This window comes from Castor canadensis, chromosome 15 (genome assembly GCF_047511655.1).
Source record: "Castor canadensis chromosome 15, mCasCan1.hap1v2, whole genome shotgun sequence".
In the NCBI taxonomy this organism is placed as follows: Eukaryota; Metazoa; Chordata; class Mammalia; order Rodentia; family Castoridae; genus Castor; species Castor canadensis.
The window spans coordinates 17,540,500-17,558,554 of record NC_133400.1 but is presented as its reverse complement, the minus strand read 5'-3'; the positions used below and the strand labels follow the sequence as shown (position 1 = coordinate 17,558,554).

The following is an 18,055-nucleotide window of genomic DNA, read 5'->3' as shown; positions in this document are numbered from 1 at the left end:
GCTATCTCCTTCTCATCCTCAGACCTCAGTTCTTCCATGACCACCACTTATAAACATAATGACTTCCTGTGTTCGTGCCATTTTAATTTATCTTGCTGTTTATTTAGTGTCTGATATCTGTCTTCCTCTACTGCCATCCCTTATGAGGACAGGGACTTTGCCTGCTTTGTTTACTGCTGTATCCCCAGAATCGGCACCCAGTAGGTGCTCAATAAATATTTGCTGGGTAAATGAATGACAACAGAAAGGTGAAACAGTTAAAACAAGCCATTCAACTTGCTTCTCCTCTAGACATCTTGAAATAACAGTCCTTACCTGGCAGAACTTACAGAATTAAAAGAGATAAAAGTGACAAGGCCTAGAGTCATAGGATACGTCTTTAAAGAAGTGAAAGTTTCTATTCTCCCACTACCAACAGGCTGAACCTGGGGGCATTCACAGGGCTCTGCCTCTGAGAGCCCATTGTATCCAGAGAGGGAAGAAGGCTGGCAGGAGGCCCGAGCAATTCTCAAGCACCTCTATTTGGGTGGTAACTGACCATATCTTTCCAGGCTAGTTCTGCTGGTCCCCACATCCCTTCCCACAGGCAAAATCCTCTTTACTTAGCCAGGAACTGCAGCTCTCTGAAGACCCTGAAGGTCAACTATACTTTAATTAGGGTATGTCAGGCAGAGAGAGCCCAGCTTGATTAAGGAGGCTGTGATCTTGGACAAGGAACCTGTTTTCTCAATCTCTGTCTGGGAAGACTTGATGCAGAGGGTTGAATTACTTGTCTCAGTTCACAGCCCACTCTTTTCATTGGTTATGCAAGCCCTCCCTTCGTTAATTCACTCATTCATTCATTTCTTTGTATCCCTCTCTCTCCCTCCTGTTACCCACCTCCTCCGCTCTGTTTAATGACTATCTTTGAGTTTGTATGTAGCTTTGTAATATGTGTGGTGGAGTTTCATTTGAATGTGGTTTTAATTTTTTAATTAAAGAAGGATCTTGCTTTTACCAGTCAGCTGGCTGGAGTCCTTTCACTCTACGCAGATAGAAATCATGAGTTGGCAAGGAATAGTTTTTCTAGTGTTGCTGCCCTTGAGTGCCAAACACTTCTGAGATGGGCTGACAAACTCAGAGGTTTATAGTTCTGAGAACCAGAGGCTCATAGCTGCAGGCTCTAGAGGATAGAAGACTTCCGGTTCCAGGCACACAGGTTGGAGACTTGCCTCTCTGCACTTTGCCAGTAGCCTAGCCCTCAGTAACTGGTGTAATCCTTGGCTCTTAGCTGCAGCAGCTAGCATCATAGCTCCCAAGCCTGTGTGTCTGGACTCATGGTTCCCAACAGCAGCCAATGTCATAGCTCTTGAGCCTGGAATGTTGGGATGCTCCACCCATATGTTACTGCTGTTGGGCCTTGGATCACCCAAGCCCCTGCCATGTCTTGAGGACACTCAAGCAGCCCTGTGGAAAGGTCTAAGAGGAAGTGAGGCCTCCTGCCAATATCACCAATTTGCCAGTCATGTGAGTGAGTTCTGCAGCACTAGAGCGCTCTTAACTGCAACCTCATGAGGGATGCTAGGCCAGAACCACTCAGTCCTGCTGCTCCTGAATTCCAGACCCATAGAAAGTTTGTGAGATAATAAATGTTATTTTAAGTCACTAAGCTTGGGGATAATTTGTTACACAGCATCAGATAACAGATGCATTTGCTGTTTTCATTCAGCTGTATAACTTGTAGATCTATCCAAGTTTGTGTGTTTGTCTAGTTCAGGAATCAACAAAGTTCAGCTGGAAAGGGCTCAGTAATAAATATTTCAGTCTTTGCAGGCCATATGGTCTCTGTTGCAGCTACTCAGCTCTGCTCTGAAACACAAACGCAGCCACAGACAATACATACATAAAAGAATAGACTGGGGGGTGTCTTTGTTTTGAGACAGGGTCTTACTATGCAGTCCAGGCTGGCATCAAACTTGCAATCTTGTACTTCAGCCTCCCAAGTGCTGAGATTACAGGTGTGCATCATCACACCCAGATTTAAGGCTATGTTTTTTGTGCCTTTTTTTATGTGTGTGTGTGGTGGTACTGGGGATTGAACTCAGGGCCTCATGCTTGCTATGCAGGCACATTACCACTTGAGTTACACCACTGGCCATTGCTTTAGTTATTTTGAGGATGGGGCCTTGAGTTTATGACTGGGCCAGCCTGGACTGTGAAACTCCTATTTACACTCCCATGTAGCTGGGATGAAGGCATGTGCTATCATCCCCAACTATTAGTTGAGGTTGGGGTCTGGCTAACTTTGTGACTGGCTGGTCTTGAACCACAATCCTCCTGATGTCTGCCTCCAGAGTAGCTAGCCACTGGTGCCCAGGCCAAGGCTGTATTTTAATAAGATTCATTTGTAAATTCTCAAACTTGAATTTCATATAATTTTAATGTGTCACATATTATAACTTTCCTCAACAATTTAAAAATGTAAAAGTTACTCTTTCATCATGAGCCAAGTTATACAAAAACAGAAGATGGATCGTATTTGGCCCAGATCCCTTAGGTGGTTGATAAATCTACTGATTTGAGCAGCTGCATAATTATTCCATAAAGTGATTTCACTATATTTTACATATCAGTTCCCCAGCTCAGAGCATCCAGTTTAATTTCTCGTTCTCAGCTACACAAACAACAGCTTCAATGCACGTTGTCAGCTTCGTGGAAGGTTCCTGGGATATTTGCCCAGGAGTAGAAATTGCTGAGTCTCATATTAACCTACACTCAGTAACAGGGCCTGAGAGCGCCTATTTCCCCCACACCCTACCAACACTCGGTGTTACCCAACTTCCTAACCTTTGTCAATCTGTGACTTGATGTCTCCTTTTTGTTTTGCTTTGCAGTTCCCTGATAACCAATGAGTTTGGTCATCTTTTATGTGCTTGGTTCCCATGCACTGTTTTTAGTGCTTTACACACTTGTTCAGTTTTCACACATGAGCAGGTACTGTATGACTGTTTTGCAGGTGAAGAAACTAAAGTCAGAGAGATGAAACAATATGCCCAAGGTCACACAGATGACCAGGGATTAACAAATTATAGCACACTCTTTTTTTTACTTTTGTTTTTGTTGTTGTTGTTTTGAGACAGGGTCTTACCATGCAACCCAGCCTAGCCTTGGACTCATGATTCTCCTGCCTCAGATTCTCAAGTGCAGTCACGCACCACCATGCCCCAGCTTATTTATTTTTAGTAGCTTTATTAAGATATAATCCTCATACTGCATGATTCATCCACCTAAAGTGTGCAATTCAGCAGATTTTAGTATATTCAGAGTGGCGCAACTATCATCACAAGCAATTTCAGAACATTTTCACCATTTCCAAAGGAAACCCCATATTCAGTAGCTATCACTCCTTCCTGCCCCCACTCTCCCACCGTCCACCCCACCCCTGTCCCCTCAGCTCCTTCAACCCCAAGCCACCATCCATCCACGTTCTGTCTCTATAGGCTTTCTTATTTTGGACATTTCATACAAATGAAAACTTATAATGTTCTCTTTTGACTGTCTTCTTTCACATAGTATATAATGTTTTTAAGGTCCATCCATTCTGCAGCATGTATAAAAATTTTATTACTTCTTGCCAGGAACCAATGGCTCACACTTGTAATCCTAGCTACTGGGGAGGCTGAGATCTGGAGGATAGTGGTTCGAGACCAAACTGGGCAAATAGTTCGCAAGGCACCATCTCCAAAATAACCAGAGAAAAATAGACTGGAGGGGTGGCTCAAGTAGTAGAGCACCTGCTTTGCAAGTGTGAAGCCCCGAGTTCAAAGCCCAGCTCCAACAACAACAACAAAAAACTTTACTCTTCCTTACAGTGAAGTAATATTCGATTATTTAGATATACCACATTTGTTTATCCATTCAGAGGATAATGGACATCTGTGTTTTTCTTCTACTTTTGGCTGTTATGCATAGTGCTGCTACAAACTTTCATGTACAAGTTTTTGTGTAAACATATTTTCATTTCCTTAGGTATATGCTTAGGAGTGGAGTTGGATCAAACAGTAATTATGCGTAACATTTTGAGGCAATACATGCTTTTATAAATTCCAGGAGCTAAAAATGGTTTCTACCATTTAAAAACAGAAAGAGGAAACATGTATTGTAACACGTGAAAATTGCATAGCGTTCAATTTCAGTGTACACAGAATTTCCTTCATTTGTTTATATATTGTCGATGGATACTTCTGCACTACAATGACAGCACTGAGTTGTGTGGCAGAGACCATATGGCCTGAAAAACCTAAAATATTTATATTCTGGACTTCTATAAAAAGCTTTACTAATCCCAGAAACCAGGTGCTGATGCTATCATTATTGGTTTTTGTTCGCCAGCTGGTGAGGGCAGCTTGTGTATGTCCTGCCCCCAGGATGGATACTGACAGGACACAAGTTACCTCCCCTCTCTGCCAGGTCCTTGCCTAGCAGCATAAAGGAATGAGAGCTCATGTCTAGCCCCATTTTCTGGACTGAGAAACCGAGTCTTGTGAGGTCTGCTTAGGTTCACGTAAACTGAAAGGTGGTTTGTGAGTGAGGGTTTAGCTTCCCTGTCTTCCTGGGCAGCTTCCCAGGAAGCTGTGAATAATTCATGACTGGGGTTTGTAGAGCACTCTGTTTTGTCAGAGCACTTTGACCATCATTAAATAGTAAGAACCTGGGTCAGCGGTCACCCAATAAAACAAAAACAGAAGTAGTTCTGATGTCTCTGTCCCTAAAACTAGAAGCTTCCATCTTCACACCAGATTCTTCTTCCCTTCCCATTGCTCCATCACCTCCCTTGGCATAAATCCTACTGTTTGGCTCAAATTCAGACTTCCTACAGGAAAGAAGTCAGTCTCAGGGTTGGAGCCCAGCCCTCATAGCTGGTGTTCTCTGAGAAGTCACTTCTCATCTCTGTCCTCGTGGTCCTCATCTGAAAACATGAGTAATGATGCCTATCTCTGGGCTTGTTGTTAAGTTACTGTTGTGAGTTTATGTTTACAAAACTGTTCTAAAAGGAACTCTCGTATCACAGCTTTTGGGAATGTAATCGCAGCTTTGGAAAACCACCTACAATTCTCCCAAATAGTTAAACCTAGACAGACCATATGATCCAGCAATTCCACTCCTAGGTTTATACCCAGGAGGAAGGAAAACATACCCACACATGGCAGCACTTTTCATAATAGCCCCAAAACAGAAACAACGACTGACAAATGGAGAAGTCAAATGTGTGTGTGTATGTAATGGAATACTATTTGGTCATAAAAAATAAACAAAAGACTTACTTTTTTAAGGCCACTGTTGTATGATTCTCTTTATTTGAAATACCTAGAGTAAAAAAATCCTAAGGACAGAAAATAGATTACTTGTTGCCTAGGGCTGTCGGGGGAGTGACTGTAAATGAGGACCAACTTTCTTTTGGGGTGATGTAAATATTCTGAAATTGATTGTGGTAATGGTTATACAAATGTGAATATATTAAAAACCATTGAGTTGCATGCTTAAGTAGATGAATTTTATGTATGTAAATTATACCTCATTAAAGGTGTTTTTAAAAGTGCTCTGAAAATTGTAAAGTGATGAGCACAGTGATATTCATAGACATAATGTGTGATCTTCAAAGAGAAATGAAGAAAGAATAAAAGACAAAAAAATAAAAAGTCAAAAGAACTTAATGTATGGTCATAACTGTAACCCATGCTGCTAAGTGTTCTGACCTGTCAGTTTAGGATCATTCCTGAGGCTGTGGATATCGGAGACACCTAGATCTCTTGCTATCTGTGACCTTGGGCAAATCACTAAACTCTCTGAGCTCAGTTTAAAATTTTGTAGAATTGAGACAATAGTCCTGTCTCTGAGGATTATTGTGATAATTTAAGTGAATACTGTATCAATATGCCAAGCTTGGTATTTGACACATAACAGGCACTTAGTAAATGATGATTGTTATTTCCACATGGGGTCATTTGACCCTTCCCAACCACATCAGAGATCAAGTCCATGCTCTTTCACCCTCTGTGGAATCTGATTCCCAAATGTGCCTGGTCATAAGAATTAAGTAGAACACTTATTACAATACAGATTCCAAGGCCACCGATCAGATCAACTGATCAGAATCTATATTTAAAAATAACTCTCAAGCCAGGGTGCCATGACTCATGGCTATAATCCCAGCTACTTAGAAGGCAGAGATGGAGAAAATTGAGGTTCAAAGGCAACCTGGACAAAAAGTTAGCGAGATCCCATCTCAACAAATAAGCTTGGCATGGTGGTCTGTACCTGTCATCCCACTACACAAGGAAGTCTAAGTAAAAGGATCACAGTCCAGGTCAGCTTGGGCAAAAAACATGACAGCCTACCTGACAAATCACTAAAGCAAAAAGGGTTGGGGGTGTGGCTCAAATGGTAGAGCATCTACCCAGCAAGCACAAGACCCCGATTCAAGCCCTAAACAAAACAAAACAAACCTCTCTAGGTGAGTCCTGTAATCAGGCAAATTTGAGGAAGAGCTGATACAACTAGTAGTCATTTTGCTTCTCATTTATACCCATCTCCACAAACCTCTTTATGTTTGCTGTTTCGTGCTGACTTACCATCCTTTGCCAAAGATCCCTTTATTTAAGAAGTCAAACTCGCAGCTTCAGTAAAAACACACAGCCCTTGAGAGTTTATCATTTCTTCATACTTTAGTTCAGGGCAAGGCTTGAGACATTAATAATAGCAATAATGAGCCTACAAGTGCTAGGTCCTCGGTAGGGGTTTCCCAGGCACCATCTCCTTTCTGTCTGATCCTCACAGAAACTTTGAGTGGGTTTGGTTGTCCTACTTTGCCTTGGAGAAGTTGAACAATTTACCCAAGGCATTTGGGAAAGTAAGTGGCAGGGTCAGAATTGAAACTCAGTTTTGTGTGATCCCAACAGCAGCCTAGTTAATTTTTGTTTTGTTTTGTTTTGTTTTTTTTGTGGTGGAACTGGGGTTTGAACTCAGGGCTTCACATTTGCAAAGCAGGCTCTAGAAAAGCAGGTGCCTCCAGACTGCACCTCCAGTCCAGTCTTAGTCTATACAATGTCCAGGACTTATCCCAGCCTTTATATAAGAAAATAGAGACACAGAGGCATCAAGGAACATTTCAAAGATCACACAGAAGCTTCTAGACCAAGCCAAAGCTGGGATGCAGGTTTTTGTCCTTCTGGTCAGGGTCTTTCTTGTATCATTATGCTGTGACACAAGTCCCACTCAGTGACTTTATCAGCAGTTCCGCCCCCCCCCCCAAAACTCCCAAAACATTGATGGCCCTTTAGGGTCAATTTAAAAGGCGAAAGATTTATACGATCTGAAGAGAAACCAGAGTATTAGGGTCAATTTAATGTGGTCCCTTTTTAATTCGAAAAACTTTTCTCAATGACAGATGACAGTGGTTAATATTTATTAAGCATTTTCTTTGTGCTAAGCATTGTTTTAAGTTTCATTTGTTTTTGTTTTTTGAGACAGGGTCTCACTTTGTAGCTTAGGCTGGCCTTGAACTCTTGATCCTCCTGCCTGAACCTCCCAAGCGCTGGGATTATAGATGTGCACCATCATGCCTGGTGCCGATATTTTATTAACACATTTAAATCCTTACAGCAGTTGATGATATCATCACCACCAGTTTACAGACGGGCAACGGAACCTTTACGTGGGTTTCCTTAGGTCATGTAGCTACCAAGTGTTAGATCCAGAATTCAGGTCTGGCAGAGTGGCCTTGAAGCCTGTGCCTAAGCCACTACACAATGGTGCCTCACAATCTGGATAATGTCTGCTGAAGTGTGGTTTATGATATGGAAAAATGGAAAGAAAGCCACATGCCCCAAAACAGGTCATGGGTTAGATAAGTTATGGTTTAGTTTTTGTGCAAAAAATTCTGAAAGCATGAAATTTTCTAGTCAAGAACCATCAATGACATGGAAATGCAGTCATAACACTTTAGGTGAAAAGGCCAGGTTCAAAAAATAGTACTACTGCACGAGGCCCTGAGTTCAAACCCCAGGCCCACCAAAAATAAATAAATAAATAAATAAATAAATAAATAAAATAGTACTACTTACTTTTCTAGTCCCTTTATAAAGCACAAAATCAGGTAAAAACTAATCTTTCTTTTAAAAGGCAGGAAGTTGCCATGCTTGAGTGGGGGTTTTATGACTGGTGGAGGGAGCAAGGAGGCAGAGAGGCAAATGTGTTGTCCATCATTCTGGGTCTTAGTAACACACATTCAGTATCATGTCACTGAACATGAACGATCTGCTTTTCTGTGTTTGTGTTATACTTTCATGAAAAACTTAAAAATAGCCAAGCGTGATGGTAGAGGAGAGGCCTGTAATGCCAGCACCCGGGAGGCTGAGGCAGAAGAACAGGGAGTTCAAGGCCAGCCTGGGCTACATAGTGAGACACTGAATCAAAAATAAATATATAGGTATTAATACCATTATCTTAATTTTAAAATGTGTATGTATGGATTTGCATAGAAGAAAAGAATAGAAGGGGGCTGGCAGAGTGGCTAAAGTGATAGAGTACATGCCTAGCAAATGTGAGGTTCTGAGTTCAAACCCCCCCCCCAAAAAAAGAAAAGAATGGAAGGAACTTACCTTGAGGGATATTTTACAAATAACTGAATAACTGACCTATATTATTAAAAATGTCAAGATCAAGAAAGTCAAAGAACACGAGGGCCTGACTAGGTGCCTATAATCCCAGCATTTAGGAGGCTGGAGCAGAAGAATCACAAGTTTGAGGCCAGCCTGAAACCCTTCCTTTTTCTGAGACTCTGTCTCTTTTAAAAAAAAGCCTAAAGAGATATGACAACTAAATGCAATGTAGGGTCCTGGACCAGGAAAAATACATAAGCACAGCAAAGTGATTGATTTAAATTCAGACTATAGATTAGATAATGTTAAATGTTCTGAGTTTCCTAATTGTCACACTGTTGTATTTAGGAGTTAAGGGGCATGAGATCTCCAATATAATATCAAATAATTCAGAAAAATACACATACACATATATAAACATATTTATGGAGAGAGAAAATTATAAAGCAAATAGTGAACTGAACTGGTTCATATGGGCAAAAGTTTCTGGGAATTAGAAATTACCGAATTTGGCTGGGGGCTATGGCTCATGAATGCAATCCTAGCTACTTGGGAGTCTGAGATGAGGGGTGGGGGTCGTGGTTTGAGGCCAGCCTGGGCAAAAAATTCTCCTGACCCCATCTCCAAAATAAGCAAAGCAAAATGTGCGGGTGGTATGGCTCAAGTGGTGCAGTGCCTACTTTGCAAGTGTGAAGTCCTGAGTTCAAACCTCAGTCACACACACACAAAATTCCAGAATTTCAAATTTGTGTCCTATTCTTGCAACTTCTCTATAAGTTTGAATTTATGTCAAAATTGCAAATAACAAAAAAAGGGGAGGGGGAAGAGAAGGCAGACACAAACTCTTACTCTTTTAGGACTAGTACTAAAATGCAAAATTGGAGAAAGTTAAGTATTAATTTCCAAACAGCCTTTTAAAAAGCACTAAGGGCTGGGGGTGTAGCTTTGTGGTAGTGTATGTATGAGGCTCTCAGTAAAATTCCTAGCACCAACAAAACAGAACAACAACAACAAAAAAAGTAATAAAATAGTGGTATACATTCCTGAAAGAGAAAAAAGATATGCAGTGAAATAAACCAAATGTCAACTGTACCCTTGGCTCTGTGACCTACTGGCATACTGCAAGGCCTCTGGCAATACAGAATTTGGATGTAAATATGAACTCTATTCTTGTTTAGATGTGACACACTGGGATTCGAGGAGTGGCTCAAGTGGTAGAGCACCTGCATAGCAAGCAAGAGGCCCTGAGTTCAAACCTCAGCACCACAAAAAAACCCCAAAACTGCATAGATGTGACACACTGGACAAGTTACTTTTTTAAATTATTTATTTGTTTGTTTGTTTGTTTATTTTGAGATGGAGTCTCACTATGTAGTCTGGGCTTGCCTAGAACTTGTGATCTTCCTACCTCAGCCTCCAGAGTGCTGGGATTACAGGTATTTACCACCATGTCCAGTGACAACTGTACTTTATGCTCTCTGTGCCCATTTTCTCACCTCAGTGAGGATAGCATTGAGAATAGCAACATCTACTCCAGACCACTCTTCACAGGGACACCACAGCGTAAAACATTTGTGGCAATATTGAGCACGCTGAGGCTCGTGTGAATATCAGCCATTGTATCTGGCTGGTGAGATTGCGGGGAAAAAGTCCTATGTATTTGTCAAACTCCATAAAGTGAACACAGACACAAAACATTAAAATGTCATTAGCCTTTGAGGGGATGAGAAGAGACTCCTTTCCAATGGCTTAGCTCTTGCCTCTTGGGCCTTCCTCTGTCTCTTCCCTTTCCCTCCCCTTCTTTCTCCACCCTGCCCCCTCCCCACTGCTCCTCAGATTGCATTCCTCACACCTTTCCCTAAAGAACTATAATTAAGCACTTACTCTATAATCAGGGAAGTTTGATATAAAAAACTGGCCACGTTCACCCTTTCCTTCATAATATGAGTTCATAATACAACCTTGTTGCTCCTCTTGCCTAAAAGGTAGAATCTCTTTCCTCAGTCCTTGGATCTGGGCTCACCTTGCTTTGGCCAGTAGACTGCAGCAGAAGGGATGTTGTACCTGGCATGCTTCTGCTCTATCTCTTGGGACACTGTCTCTGCCTTGAAAACAAACCCAGGACTGACTGCTCAAGGCCTGTTCACCCCTGCCAACTGCCAGATGTGTGACCGTCCTAGACCTGCTGATATGTGAGTGAGCCCAGGCAATATTAGCCAGACCTGCTCAGATCTGCAGAACCTTCCAGCTGGCCCACAGGCTCACAGGCAACTGTGTTAAGCCATTGGGCTTTGGCAGTAGTTGATTATACAGTAATAGCTAATGATACAGCCCTTTATAGAAGAGGGTGAAAGGGTATTGGGAGGGAAAAACCCCGGTACAGAGGAAAGAAGACTTACCAAACATGCATTTAAGGCTGGGGATGTAGCTCAGTGGTAGAGCACCTACCTAGCCTGTGAGGCCCTGTGTTTAATTCCCAGCTCCACAAAACAACAACAAACCCAAGTCTATTTGATGCTCACTGTGTGCTGAACATTTTAATTGAATGTCCACAACACCTTTATAAAGTAGGTATAGGCTGAGTATTCCTTATCGGAAATGCTTGACACCAGAAGTATTTTGGATTTGGGATTTTTTTTCAGATTTTGTAATATATGTAACAAGATATTCTGGAGATAGGACCCAAGTCTAAACACAAATTTACTTGTTTCATATATTCCTTATATTCATAGCCTAAAGATAACTTTGTACAATATTTTTAGTGCCCCTGCATTTTGATAACTTGTCATATGGGATCATATGTGGAATCTCCCTCCCCCCCAAAAAAAAAACCCTCACCCCCATACTTCCGGGCAAGTGGTGAGTTCCTCTGAGTGCTTGGGTCTTTCTGCATCAGCAGCTTGTACTTTCTGTGGCTCTTTCTATGCGGCCTGATTGATTGACCAGGCTTAAAAGGCCTGTTCTTGAATTTGAGATCTCAGGCTTCCAGTCCCCATAGGTCATAAACACAAACCAAGAGACCTGGCATGAATGGGAGGTTATTATTCACTCAAGAAGACATTATAAACCACAAGAATGCAAGCCTAGCAGGCAGGAATGACCACCCAGCTCACTAGGCATGCTGTGTCCTCATCCTTCCCTCCAGCATGGTCCATAATTAAATCTGCAGCAGACAGGAGGCAAACTACAATTTTGTGTAAGCTGACATTGGGGAAGTATCATAAATGCAGCTTAATTTCATAATTCTAGAGCTCCAGAGCTTGACATGCTTGTGACATTCCAGTTAGAGCTGTCCCTTCTTACCCCTCACTAAGATCATCACCTGAAGGAAACAACCAAAAAAAGTTGTTGGCCACTAGAGGTCTAGGTTTGGAAAACCGTGACACGAACGATGTTATACAGTCCCATGTATGTTTTCAGTTACACATGTCATTAGGGTTGGCACAGTGGCTTAAGTGGTAGAGTGTCTGCCTAGCAAGGTGAGGCCCTGAGTTCAAACCCTCGTACTACCATCATTAAAAAGAAAGAAAGGCCAAAGTATGGGCAAAGGACATAAAGAATTCACAGAAGGAACTGGTGACTGGCACTTACCCATATTACAGGGTCACTATTCTGTACAACTCTAGGGGGCAGTATTCACATTGTATTCTAGCTACAGAGATGTACATTTTGATGGCTTGTTAAGACTGGTAGCTCAACCTCTCATTATAAGAGAAATGCCAATTAGATCAATAAGGTACTACTGTCCATGTGTTGGACTGTCAACGTTCAGAGTTGATACAATCCTAGGTGAGTGAGAGTGTAACTTGGCACCACCTCTGTGGAGTAGTGGGTACTGAGAGTGGACTCTCTCAGTCTGGCTCATTCGCCCTCTTCTGATTGAAAGAAGAAATGCTAAACTTTTCCTTTGGAAAGCTAAACTTGACACTTCCCAGACTCCCTTGCAGCTAGGGTTCCAGATACAAGTTAAGTCTTGTCGGTTAGGTGAATTAATGAGAGATGAGGTAGAAAGGTAAAAGCCGTCTCTCCAGCTCTTTTGACTGTTTCTGCTGGTTGTGGAGAACTGAGATTTTTCTGCAGCAAGTTCAATGGGTCCATTCTCCTGCTTCCTGGGTGTCAAGAGCCAGATGTGTCAACAGTGACATTTGGATCCTAACTTCTGGCTGCAGGCTCAGTGGTAACCTCAGAAGAATGGCTTTGTATTGTTCTGAGTGCCCAGAATAAAGCCCTGTCCTTTAGATCTTCCAACAATATCATGATCACCTAACTCCCTCTGTTCTCTTTACATCTCTTTCTGTTGGAAATACCTAAAGTAACTTTTGTTTCTTGCACAGAATCCTGACTGAGATATAGAGCATGATTTATATAATTCTGTAAGTCTTGAAGATACTTCAAGGAACATATCTGACAGATAAATCCTTATATGTGTGAAATTCGTATTTACAAAGATACTCACTGCACCATTGTTTGTAGTAGTAAAAGATCTGAAACAACTCAAATATCCATCAATAAAGGCCCAGCTAAATAATTTATTTATTCAGTCAAATACCATTATTTCAGTGAAATACTATGCAGCAGTTAAAAAGAATGGGAAAGAATAAGAAAGCTTTCTATAAACTCATAGACAACAATCTCTAAACTACATTAACTGAAAAAGTAAGGTGCAGAATAGCATGTAAAAAGTGGAAAAAAGAAATATATGTATAATATATCTGATGATGTACATATATATATGATGCTTCTTGTATATAAAATATCTCTGGAAGGACACAGAAGAAACTGGTTGTCATATGTATATAAGAAAGTATAATACTTTCTATAAATAAAATAAAAGGACCCTCATTTCCCCCATGATTCAGAGGGTTTCAAAGAGTCCTTTTGAGTCAGGCTAGAAGGTAGGGAAAGTTTGAGACTTCAAAAACTATGCGGCCTGACTTAAAGCATGCTGCTCCCTCTCCCTGACCCATCCCCTCAGAGCCCGGAGAGCCCAGTTGAAATGACTGCAAGTCCTTTTAAATTACAGTGGAAATTTCCTCCCACATTGACAGGTATATGCAGGAGTCCATGGCCCTAAAGCATTGGATATGGTGAGTGACTCAGATTTTCTCCCCACCTCCAAGATAAGAATGATATAAAAATGACCTAAGCTAGAACTCTCCCTTTTTTCCTGCACACGGTGCCACCATTCCACCTGACAGAGACCACACCTGTAACCCTCTCCCCGTTTTCCTATAATAAAACTCCCTTATTTCCCTCACTTACACCATGTGTCCTGCCTGACTGCTTCCATGTGGGATGCAAAGAATTTGGGAATCTTCTGATCAGACTACACAAGCCTACACTTCCTTTTGGTCTCATTTTCCTCTATCTCCCTCAATGAGAACCACTAAGGGGCCACAGCAGGCTGGGACTCTAGGCGGCCTCTGTGACAAGTGCTCTCTCCTGCTGCTTCTGTGAGTGAGAGGAAAAGGTTCCAGCGAATCCTGCATCCCTGGTTGGAGAGGGGAATGTATGAGCCAGGCTTTCTCAGGTTGACAGGCAGAACCCTGTCTGCCCAGCTGGCAGTGAGCATCCTACAGGTTTACTACCAGGATAGACAGAGAGGCACTGGAGGCCAGAAACTGCTCCCCAGGCTGTGATGGCTAGAGGCTGAATAAAGCACTGACCTCCTCTGTCTTCTATTTACCTGGTGTTCGTGCTTCCTGAGAGAGCAATGAGGTTGTTCCAGTGTTTTTTCAAAATACCAATAAAAGGTGTTTTAAGACAGGGTCTTGCTGTGTAGCACAGGTTGGCCTCAAATTCACAATTCTCCTGCCTCCACCTTCAAAGTGCTGGGATTATAGGGGTGTGTCACCATTCCTATCCCACCACACTCAGTTCTGAAAAGTCTCAGTCCACTGCATGGGCTCCATGTCGTGCCACATGACCCCACTGCCTAGGCTGTGGCTGACTGGATGGAGAGTAGGCAATAGATCCAGGGATACTGGTTCTTAGGCTGCTGAGGCAACTAGGATCTTTGTCTTGGAAGTTTGGAGGTCAAGTGAAAATTGAAAGGCAATGTTGTGGGACATTAGAGCTCTGAAGGCCGTGCCAGGTCAGGTGAGGAAGAGGAAGCTGGCTTCGAAAGAGAGGGAAGGGGCAGTGGGAGGCGGAGAGGAGAACACAACCCTAGTTCATTTTTTTTCTAAACTTTAAACAAATTTTTACTACCCAAAGGTTGTCACATAAATGGATATTTCTCTATTTCGTACACAATTATTCCTGCAGTGCTGGGGCTTGAACTCAGAGCCTCCTGGTTGCTAGTCAAGTGCTCTACCACTTGAACCACAACCCCTTTTCCTAGGAATTTCTGTGACTACAACTTCTGCTTTGGTTCACGGAGAGGCCACCCCAGCAGCATTGATAAAGCAGTTCTTACAACCTGTGTTGGCCTAGTGGTTCCTTTTCCTACCATAGTCACAAAATCTCCCAGCACAGCATCATAACCAATGTCTGAGGGACTTGACAGAATTTACTCAACTCTAACAGATCCTTCAGTACTTGAACTCTCAGCAATGGTCGTGGCAGCAATTTTGAATGTTCTAACTATCTCTACACCAATTTTTCAATCTTCATTAAGGGATTAATGGTCCAGGAATGTGCTGAAGCAATGCTTTCTTCAACAGTTGCTCTGGTAGCACTGAAGGAATCTGTAACTATGGCAGCACTGGGATTTGAACTCAGGCCCTCACCCTTGCTAGGCAGGTGCTCTACCACTTGAGCCACTCCACCAGCCCTTTTATACTGGGTGAGATAGGGTCTCATGAACTATTGGTGTGGGCTGGCTTTGAACTGTGATTCTCCTGATCTCTGCCTCCTGAATAGCTAGGATTACAGGCGTGAACCACTGGTGCTTGGCTGTAACTGTTTTTTCATTCACTTTGACATCACTTGTCCCATCAACCTTCAGCACAGCTACTCCATCTGAAAGTTCTGCCAGTTGTTCATTCAGTTTTCCTTTCCACATTCACTAGTTGTGGTATCTAACAGCCCAGTGGTTTCTTGAACTGGTTTTTCAATCTGAGTATGGTGTCCATTCTCGAGTACAAGACAGCTCCATTTTTTTTCTTAACTCATGAGGCTGAACATCTTCAAGATTTAGGGTCAACTCCTTTTCTCCAAACATTGCCTCACCAGTAGCAATAGCCACATTTTTTTTATGGTGGTACTGGGGTTTGAACTCAGGGCCTCACACTTGCTAGTCAGAGGCTCTACCGCCTGAGCCACTCCACCAGCCTGATAGCCACATTTTTAAGCTGGTAATATTGTTAACAAAACCTGGAGCTTTCACTGTTACAACCTGAAGACCAACTTTTAAGCCTATTCAAATGAGTATACTAAGAGCTTCTCCGTCAGTGTCTTCAGTGATCATGGTCAAGGCTTACAGAGAGCATGGGCAATTTCAAGAGCAGGTACAACGGACAGGATGCTAGCAATTTTTTTTTTTTTGATGGTACTAGGATACTCAAGGTCCCACTTGAGCACTTTGCCAACCCTGGAAATTTTCTTTACACACAGCAGAACATAGGCAGCCTGGGCTTGTGGTGAAGCCAAAATATATAGATTCAAAATATAATAAATAAGGAGATGCGGGTGCAGCTCAATTGGTAGGGCACCTGCCTAAGAGCTCAAGACTCCGTCCTGCAAATAATAATAGTAAAGGATGGGGAAATATATCCTTGATCAAACTTCATGCCTTCGTCCCAATTCATCATCCAGTGTTTTTCCCCTCATCTCAGTGATGACACCCTTTTTTCCAACCTTTCTCATTGCATCAGAAGTGATGTAGCAACCTGCGCCATTTCTTCAGGAGTTGTCACAAGTTTGGATAGACGGCTTCTTAAAATCAGCAATTACAGTGCCAACAAGCTAACGTCACACCGCTCCTAACCCCCACTGGATTAGCACTTTTGCTAATTTTCTGGAAGCCTTCCTTGGCAGTGGAGTGAGCCAGTACAGTAGCAGTGGTGGCACCATCCCAGCCTCTTCACTTGTGTCTTGAACAAGTTTAGTTCCAAAATTTTTACATGCATCTTTTAAATCAATTGACTTTGCAGCAGTCACACCATCTTTTGTTACTCTGGGACTTCCCCAGCTCTGTTCAATAATCACTTCACTTTTCTTTCCTTTGGCCCCACTGTAACAGCTACATGGTTGGCTACATGGTCTGCACACCTTTTTTTTTTTTTATTCATATGTGCATACAAGGCTTCGGTCATTTCTCCCCCCTGCCCCCACCCCCTCCTTACCACCCGCTCTGCCCCCTCCCTCTCGCCCCCACCCCCTCAATACCCAGCAGAAACTATTTTGCCCTTATTTCTAATTTTGTTGTAGAGAGAGTATAAGCAATAATAGGAAGGACCAAGGGTTTTTGCTAGTTGAGATAAGGATAGCTATACAGGGAGTTGACTCACATTAATTTCCTGTGAGTGTGTGTTACCTTCTAGGTTAATTCTTTTTAATCTAACCTTTTCTCTAGTTCCTGGTCCCCTTTTCCTATTGGCCTCAGTTGCTTTAAGGTATCTGCTTTAGTTTCTCTGCATTAAGGGCAACAAATGCTAGCTAGTTTTTTAGGTGTCTTACCTATCCTCACCCCTCCCTTGTGTGCTCTCGCTTTTATCCTGTGCTCATAGTCCAATCCCCTTGTTGTGTTTGCCCTTGATCTAATGTCCACATATGAGGGAGAACATACGATTTTTGGTTTTTTGAGCCAGGCTAACCTCACTCAGAATGATGTTCTCCAATTCCATCCATTTACCAGCGAATGATAACATTTCGTTCTTCTTCATGGCTGCATAAAATTCCATTGTGTATAGATACCACATTTTCTTAATCCATTCGTCGGTAGTGGGCATGTTGGCTGTTTCCATAACTTGGCTATTGTGAATAGTGCCACAATAAACATGGATGTGCAGGTGCCTCTGGAGTAACCTGTGTCACAGTCTTTTGGGTATATCCCCAAGAGTGGTATTGCTGGATCAAATGGTAGATCAATGTTTAGCTTTTTAAGTACCTCCAAATTTTTTTCCAGAGTGGTTGTACTAGTTTACATTCCCAAAAACAGTGTAAGAGGGTTCCTTTTTCCCCCGCATCTTCGCCAACACCTGTTGTTCATGGTGTTGCTGATGATGGCTATTCTAACAGGGGTGAGGTGGAATCTTAGTGTGGTTTTAATTTGCATTTCCTTTATTGCTAGAGATGGTGAGCATTTTTTCATGTGTTTTTTGGCCATCTGAATTTCTTCTTTGGAGAAAGTTCCGTTTAGTTCACTGGCCCATTTCTTTATTGGTTTATTAGTTTTGGGAGAATTTAGTTTTTTAAGTTCCCTATATATTCTGGCTATCAGTCCTTTGTCTGATGTGTAGCTGGCAAATATT

General features: G+C 42.2%; 2 pseudogenes; both read right to left on the bottom strand.

Annotated features, from left to right (window-relative positions):
* Positions 1–14,025: 14,025 nt before the first annotated feature.
* On the bottom strand, positions 14,026–16,204 carry LOC141417593 (60 kDa heat shock protein, mitochondrial-like; annotated as a pseudogene).
* Positions 16,205–16,306: 102 nt separating this feature from the next.
* LOC109697463 (60 kDa heat shock protein, mitochondrial pseudogene) lies at positions 16,307–16,897 on the bottom strand (annotated as a pseudogene).
* Between the last annotated feature and the right edge of the window lie 1,158 nt (positions 16,898–18,055).